The 8,017-nt window shown below is 34.1% G+C and overlaps 1 pseudogene; it reads right to left on the reverse strand.

Moving 5' to 3' along the window:
• Positions 1–2,454: 2,454 nt before the first annotated feature.
• Positions 2,455–7,580, reverse strand: LOC134243680 (uncharacterized; annotated as a pseudogene).
• Positions 7,581–8,017: the final 437 nt, after the last annotated feature.

The raw sequence follows: 8,017 nt of genomic DNA on the forward strand, positions 1-8,017 counted from the left end.
GGTCAAAGGCTTTAGATAAGTTACAAAAAATCATACAGCAGGATTTGCCTTCATCAATATTCCTAACAATGTTATCATATGTTTCTAATAACTGATACACAGTAGAGTGACCAGGTAAGAAACCAGCCTGGTATTTATAAAAAATATTGTTAGAGTGAAAATAGTTGTACAAGTGTTTAAATACAATACGCTCCATCACTTTACTGACACAGCTTAACAATGAAACAGGTCTATAGTTAGATAAAACTGCAGGATCATCTTTTTTAAACAAAGGGATTACATTAGCTAATTTCCATTTTTTTGGAAAAACGCAGTCTTTCAAAGAACGGTTAAACAATAAGCACAAAGGATTAACAACAGATAATTTTGTTGATTTTAACATTTTATGGCTAATACAGTCTTCTCCAATGGCTTTATTGACAGGTAATATAGATAAAATGTCAATAATTTCTTGTTCACAAAGAAAGATATTGTCAAAAGCACTTTTACACTCAAAGTTTTCTTTAGGTAAATCAGACATTTCATCATCAACACATGTAATTGAAGCAAAATAAGTGTTGAGTACATGTATCTTATCTTCCTCAGAAAAAGCAAACTTAACATCACCTGATGCAGATGTGTACTGTAAAGGGGGGATGTCTGTGGTTGACTTACTTTTAAAAGTGTCTCTTAGAAGTTTACAGTAAAGCTTAGAGTTGTTTTTACTTGAATCAATTAGTTGTAATTCAAGAGTATTTTGATAATTTTCAATAGCATGTTTTTTCATGTTATTAAATTTATTTCTTATATGCTTAAAATTATCCCAATCACTCTGTTTATCACTTTTTTGTGCTTTTCGTCTCAATCTATTTTTTTCCCGATGGGTTTTCCTTAAAAGTGAATCAAACCAAGGTTTGTCTTTGGATCTTATTAATACTGATTTTTCCGGTACACATTCCCTAACAAGATCAAGATATTTGGTTGAAAAATTTTCGGTAGCTTCGTCAGTTGATTCTGCATTACAAATAAGATTTTCCCAGTCAGCATTTTCTATAAGGTTATTAAGTTTTTCTATATTAGCATTTTTTTAATCCCATAGTTTCCTAACATAAGGTTGACTTTTGATGATACTAGATTTTAAAAAAAACATAAGTTGCTTTATGATCAGTTAGTGTGGAGTGCTACAAGGTCTGAGTTGATCAAAACTGGGTCAATAAGAGTATTCGAAGTGTATATAGTTCTTTTCGGTTCGCTGATTATGTTTGTCAAGTGATAATTCAGCATGATGTCTTTAATAGGAAGTGTGCGAGTATTGTCAAGGAAATCAACGTTTAAGTCACCCACAATTATAAATTTGTTGGATATATCTGATACTTTTTCAACTGACCACAAAAATTTATCCCAAAAGGATTTTTCGCTACTGGGTGGACGATATATACAACAAAGAAAAAGATTACAGGTAGGTTCACTTATATCTATCCAAACGCATTCGATTGATATGGGTTCAAGGTCAATGCGACGAATTGCACGAAAAAATGAAGAAACATAGATAATGATACCTCCACCATTAGAATTTCTATCTTTGCGAAAAATTGTATCATAACCTTCAATCATAATGTCACTATTACAAATACTTGAGTCCAAGTGTGTTTCCGTGAAACATAAAATATCAAAATCCGTGATTAATGCTGTTACATTTTCAATCTTGTGTCGTAAACTTCTGATGTTTAAATGAAAAATGTCCAGTGTGTGTATCTGATCATTTGTAGGTCCCGGATTTAATTCAATGTCCCCTGACAAAAGATGCAAGAAAAAAATAATTGGAAACCAAAATTGCAGATGCAGAAAGTTTTGAAAAATACCACACATTTTTAGTAGTTTAAACCATCTCTTTCTTGAGTTTATCAAATATAAATGTAGGTTTTTGACATCTAAAAAAGGAAAGAACACTTTTTGGATAGTACATCTGCTATTGCAGTAATAGTTGCCAATAGCGGCTCGATATTGCTAGATAGAATTACCTATCTTTGATTAAAATATTGATTTTTGATTAAAAATAGATTGTAAAGCCGCAACGTATAATTTGTGAGAGCAATATCGTAAATTGGGCGGAGCATACATACAAGACTGTGAACACATGAAAATGGAGAAAAACAAACAAAAACAAACAAAAACAAAAGAAAATGGGGGTAAAAAGACAAAAAAATAAGGTACAAAACAAAAGTGGAAATCTATGCGATTCAGTCATAAATGACATATGTACAAAAGAACGACCGATCAACATGAACAAAAAGAAACCAAATGACATAATCAAAGGAGAGCAAGTGGGTGAATAGTGCTATATTTACATAAATGTAGTGCTTATTAGCTACATATATAGTATAATATGATACGTAAATTGATATTTTGTGTCCTTGGGATTGTAAGTGGCAGTCTTGATGAATGTCTCACACGTTTTAGTTATTTATAATTCATTCACCCGTTAAGTAGATTTTCAAGATCATCGAATGAACGTACTTCCTAACGGTGTCCCTTCTTTTCAAAATTAATGAAAATTCTCCCGTCGTAGGTCCAGAAACTATGGACGATTTCTGATTTTTTTGCTTGTATGATTTTAGAAACTAAGGCTTGTCTATACTTGGTCAAGTCTTCTGTAACAAAAATTTTATTGACATTGTTTTTCAATTGTTTTTTTGCGCTGTAAACTCTGTTTTTGATCTTCCAATTTCTAAATCTACAAATGATTTGAATTTTATTTTGTTTTGGGCTACCAATAGGATGAGATCTATCTATATCATCAGGAGTGATAGTTACACCCATTCCTGCACAGATCTGGATAACTGTGGATTCAGTGTCGAGTGGTTCCCTTGTCCCATCCTCGCCTGGCTCAGGTAACGGGACATTGTGGAAGCGCAGAGAAGGTCTGCGCCCATACTGCTCTAGGTTGTCTAGCCCATATTCTAAATCATCTACTCTACGTTTTAATTCATCATTACTCTCTTTTAAAGTTTTTATTTCCTCATTTTTCCTCAAATTCTTTATTGAAAGTACTTATTAAGATCTCTAAGTACAACATACATAAATATATATAACAATTTCTTTACAGTAATATTTCAGTATTAGTGTTATATGTGTTTTATATGTGTGTGTGTTATTTGCATTATAATATCAAACATCAATTATTTATTTATCTAAGATTTACTTATGTGTTGAATGATGAATTCTATTTTGTTCAATGAAGGATTTAAATACTAAATTATCATTAAAAAAACTAGTTTAAAATGTCAAGAAACACATTTGTGTACGAGTTGACTTCTCATTTTTTGGTAGACTGGAGAAAACATTACCTTAAATTATAAAAAAAACATAGGAAAACCTAATATACGAGTTGTGTACGAGTTGACTTCTGGTTTTTGTATACGAGTTAACTTTTTGTGTACGACTCGGTTTGAGTACGAGTCGGTTTGTGTACTAGTTGACTGTAAATCCTGAGTAACTCAGGTGACCTATTGCTATCCGTTTTCGTCCGTCGTCGTGCGTCGTGTGTCGTGTGTTAACATTTGAACATTTTCAGCTTCTTGTCTGAAACCACTGAACCAATTTCAACCAAATTTGATATACAGTATCTATGGATGGAGAGGAACAAAAATTGAGAATTTCATGGTCCCCGCCCCCCTGGGGCCTGAGGGGTGGGGCCAAAACCATTAAAATTATTGCAATCTTTAAAAATCTTCTTCTTTACTCCTGGACATCAAGCAGGAAAACTGTTGGCATGAATGTAATGAGCATTGAGTCCTCTACCAAAATTGTGAAATTCATGGCCCCAGGGTCAGGGGTTCTAGTGCTAGGGCGGGGCTCAATATATTATGTAGTGAAAATGCATTATTTCTTTGAAAATCTTCTTCTCTGCTCCTGGGTATCAAATAAACTAACTAAGCACATAGTTATGATGAGCAAGGGTGCCTCTTTCAGATTTGTGAATTTTATGGCCCCAGGGTCAGGGGTTCTGGTGTTAGGGCGGGGCTCTATAGATTATATAGTGAAAATGCATTATTTCTTTGAAAATCTTCTTCTCTGCTTCTGGGTATTAAATAAACTAACTAAGCACATAGTTAAGGTGAGCAAGAGTATCTCTTCCAGATTTGTGAATTTTATGGCCCCAGGGTCAGGGGTTCTGGTGTTAGGGTGGGACTCTTTAGATTATATAGTGAAAATGCATTATTTCTTTGAAAATCTTCTTCTCTGCTCCTGGATATTAAATAAACTAACTAATCAAATAGTTATGATGAGCAGGAGTATCTCTTCCAGATTTGTGAATTTTATGGCCCCAGGGTCAGGGTTTTTGGTGTAAGGGCGGGGCTCTATAGATTATATAGTGAAAATGCATTATTTCTTTGAAAATATTCTTCTCTGCTCCTGGGTATTAAATAAACCAACTAAGCACATAGTTATGATGAGCAAGAGTGCCTCTTCCAGATTTGTGAATTTTATGGCCCCAGGGTCAGGGTTTCTGGTGTTAGGGCGGGGCTCTATTGATTATATAGTAAAATTGCATTTATTCTTTGAAAATTTTCTTCTCTGCTTCTGGGTATTAAATAAACTAACTAAGAACAGTTATGATGAAAAACAGTGACTCTTCCAAAATTGTGAATTTTATGGCCCCAGGGTTAGGTGTTCTGGTGTTAGGGCGGGGCTCTATTGATTATATAGTAAAAATACATTTATTCTTTGAAAATATTTTCCTTTGCTTCTGGGTTTTCCTTTGCCTCTGGGTTTTGTGCCAATGAACCAAGTATACATACATTTATGATGAAGAATAGTGTATTAGCAAAGTGGTTTTTTATGCCCCCAGAGTCAGAAGGGGGGGGGGGTTACATAGTCTGAAAATAAATTAATGCTTTGAAATCTGCTCTTTGGTATTAATCAACCATTTTATGACAACATTTTCAAAATTTTGAAATACTGGTTTGTGGCCCATGGATCAGTGGTTCCTTTAGGGTGAGGTACACAACTGGGTATAAAATGGAAGTGCATTTTCTTTTTGTTACTCTGATCTACCTCTGGGTATTAAGTAAAGAGAGTAAGCTAAGTTAATAATTATGATAAGCAATGGTGCCTCTTTCAAAATTGTAGATTGTGAATTGAATTTCATGGCCTCTGGTTTAAAACACAAACCAAATTTAATTGTTTGAAAGTTGTTACACAATACTCAGATGACCTATAAGGCCCGTGGGCCTCTTGTTATCCTAACCAAATTATGACTATTTGATCAAATTTGATCGTTTAATTTGGAATAATTTAGGATTGGATGTTAAAATATAATAGTTATTTCTGTTGAAATATAATATTTATTTCTGTTGAAATATAATATTTATTTCTGTTGAAATATAATCTTTTCAATGAAGGTTGTCATTGTTTCTCATTCAAACTTTTCTTTATAGTATTGTGTATATACCGTGTTTATATCAGTCCTTAAAAACATTTCTAAAATTATTGGTTGTTCATAGTATATTTCATGATATTATAGACTGTTGATCAATGCTTTTTCACTTTTCTCATCATTATTTATAATTAATCTGCTCGTCATTAATGATCAAACGATAATCAAACGACTACCCGATAAGCGGTATCTTCAGCAGTTCAGCGGCGCGAATCCACGAGAGGCGAAACCACCCGGCGCGAACAAGTAATTGGAGCGAACCCACTCGGCGCGAACACGTAATCGGAGCGAAACCACCCGCATTCCTATTGTTTTTCTTATTGTTTGACCAAGTCTGGACCCTTGTTAGTCATCGTGTTGCTCTATCAATGAATACTTCTGTTCTGTGCAGTCAATGATGCAGTAGGAAAATGTTTTCTGAACGTATTTGGAAGGTTTCCACGAAGTGCCTAGTGACCAGACCACTTATTACTAATTTCTTATTAGGGTTTGCCTTCATTTACTTATTTGGCAACCATTACTGTGTCTTAGTTCATTCTGTTGGTTGTTTGAATTGGCAAAAGAGTATCGCATGACGCTTTGACTGGTTTTTGGTACGTGTATTTAAAATAAAACAAACCATTAATAACAATTGGTGCGTAGCTCATTTGTCATAGCTAGCCAAGCAGAATAGAATATGAAGAGATGTTTGAAAGATTCTGCAAGTTTTAAGTTCCCTCAGCCATGTAGTGCTTCCCTGGTTTCCAAAGCTGGTTGTCATGATTTTCCTTGATGAGATCTATTAACTGAGGAAATTTTGATACCCTCCAATGAAGGATCGTTGTCTTGTGTAAAACCCAATGTTAGGGTGTAGAAGCCGTCTGTTGCTGACACTGTCTTGTCTTTCTATTTATCCACAGCTGCCTGAAATTCATATTCTTGCACAATAACTTCTAATATATCCTTTTTAAAAATGTATCATAGCCCTTCATATTTTACTGGTATAATTATAAGTTGAATTAGAAATATTCTTTGATACTAAATTCATACTAAAAATTTCATCTGCATTACGCTGTTAATTGGCTATATCTTAAGCAACTTTTACAAGCCTCAGCAACTTGTTTCCAGTGCCGTTGATAAGTTTTTAAATTTCGTTGCATCGATTGATTTCGATTTCATTTACATATACGACTTGAAATTTTTAACTTGGCTTAAAAGGGTTTTAGACAGGTTTTGGTCTCATCTAATGATGCTGTTGACCCGATTGACAACCATCTGTAAGTCCTCTGTGGTGTCAGTTCCGAAGATAGATTTAGATAAATCTCCAATGAAAGGTAAGGGAGCGCGATGTTGTTACCGTCCTGGACCAGTAAATCTTTTAACCGTTTGGAAATTAAGGGTGAGAGTTATTTTGGATTTAGTAGACCATATCATTATCAAATATCTAAACCAATTTATTTAAAGGATGTTTCTTATATTGCGAACAGACATCCTCTAATTTCTGTTCATAGTCTTGTTGGCAAATAACTGGTGCATCGTCGGGAATAGTTATCACAAAACTGTGCTTCCAATTTGTTTCTGTAGTAACAATGGGTCCAAGATCCTCTAAATATACCCCAAATCTACCTTAAAAACTATTGTAAGTTTCAAGAGACCAATGGGGACTGGTTATACAAGCCAACACCAAAAACGGTAGAGAGGAAGAATAAATATTTATAATACTCAGTATTTTATAGTTATGGCAATAAAGAAGGGCTTAAAGACGTACAACACACAAGGGGAGATAACTCTTGCGATTTCAATTGAACGTTTGACGTGACGTCAAATTTAACGTCAAAAATCTTTCAAAAATTCTGAAAGATGTTAGTGTTTAGTCCATATACGTAAGCGTAATACATTCCATACCACATGAAACCAGGATACGACTTCAAGATTTGTTGAACTTGAATATGTTGATTTTTTATTTTATCTCTTTGATTTTGTTCATTAAAAAATGGTGTATGTTCAACTCTCCTGTATTATAAATGGAATAATTGTAGTTTCTTTCATGTCATTTTTTGAAACGAGACATTATGTGGCGTGGGTATACATCGACATTTGCATTAGATGTACATACATACATCACTCGTGATATTTCACTTTCAATGGTTAAAACCACCATGTCCAGAACACGACTTAGCATGCTCGCAACGATTACGTTGCACGTTAGTATGTTCTGGATCAAGAAATAAATGTTTTATATTTGTACTCTTTTCTTCGTGACACAAGTGGGAAACATAATACTTCTCATTGGAAGATTTGCAGTTTTTTTCCAAAATATAAACCAGTCTGTGTACAGTCTTGTTTACCTCACAACTATGGCCATCTTATGGCATGACCATCTGAATCCGTCATGTCATACCAAACAAAACAATTATTTTAAACATTATGTCTATGAAGCGTTGGTAAAAGGAGTTTTCGTTCTTCTGTCGTGAAAGTTTTAAATACTTTAGACATGATGAATTAAAAGAAAACGGTATCAGGAACGGTGCCTATAGTCTGAAACAGAAACGTAATAATTATAAACATTAAAGGAAATGTCAAACCCCCAAGAGCAGAGACCAGGCCTGGAGGACGTAA

This window comes from Saccostrea cucullata, unplaced genomic scaffold (genome assembly GCF_032062105.1).
Source record: "Saccostrea cucullata isolate Sc308-1 unplaced genomic scaffold, CSIRO_AGI_Scuc_v1 ctg2636, whole genome shotgun sequence".
Lineage (NCBI taxonomy): Eukaryota > Metazoa > Mollusca > Bivalvia > Ostreida > Ostreidae > Saccostrea > Saccostrea cuccullata.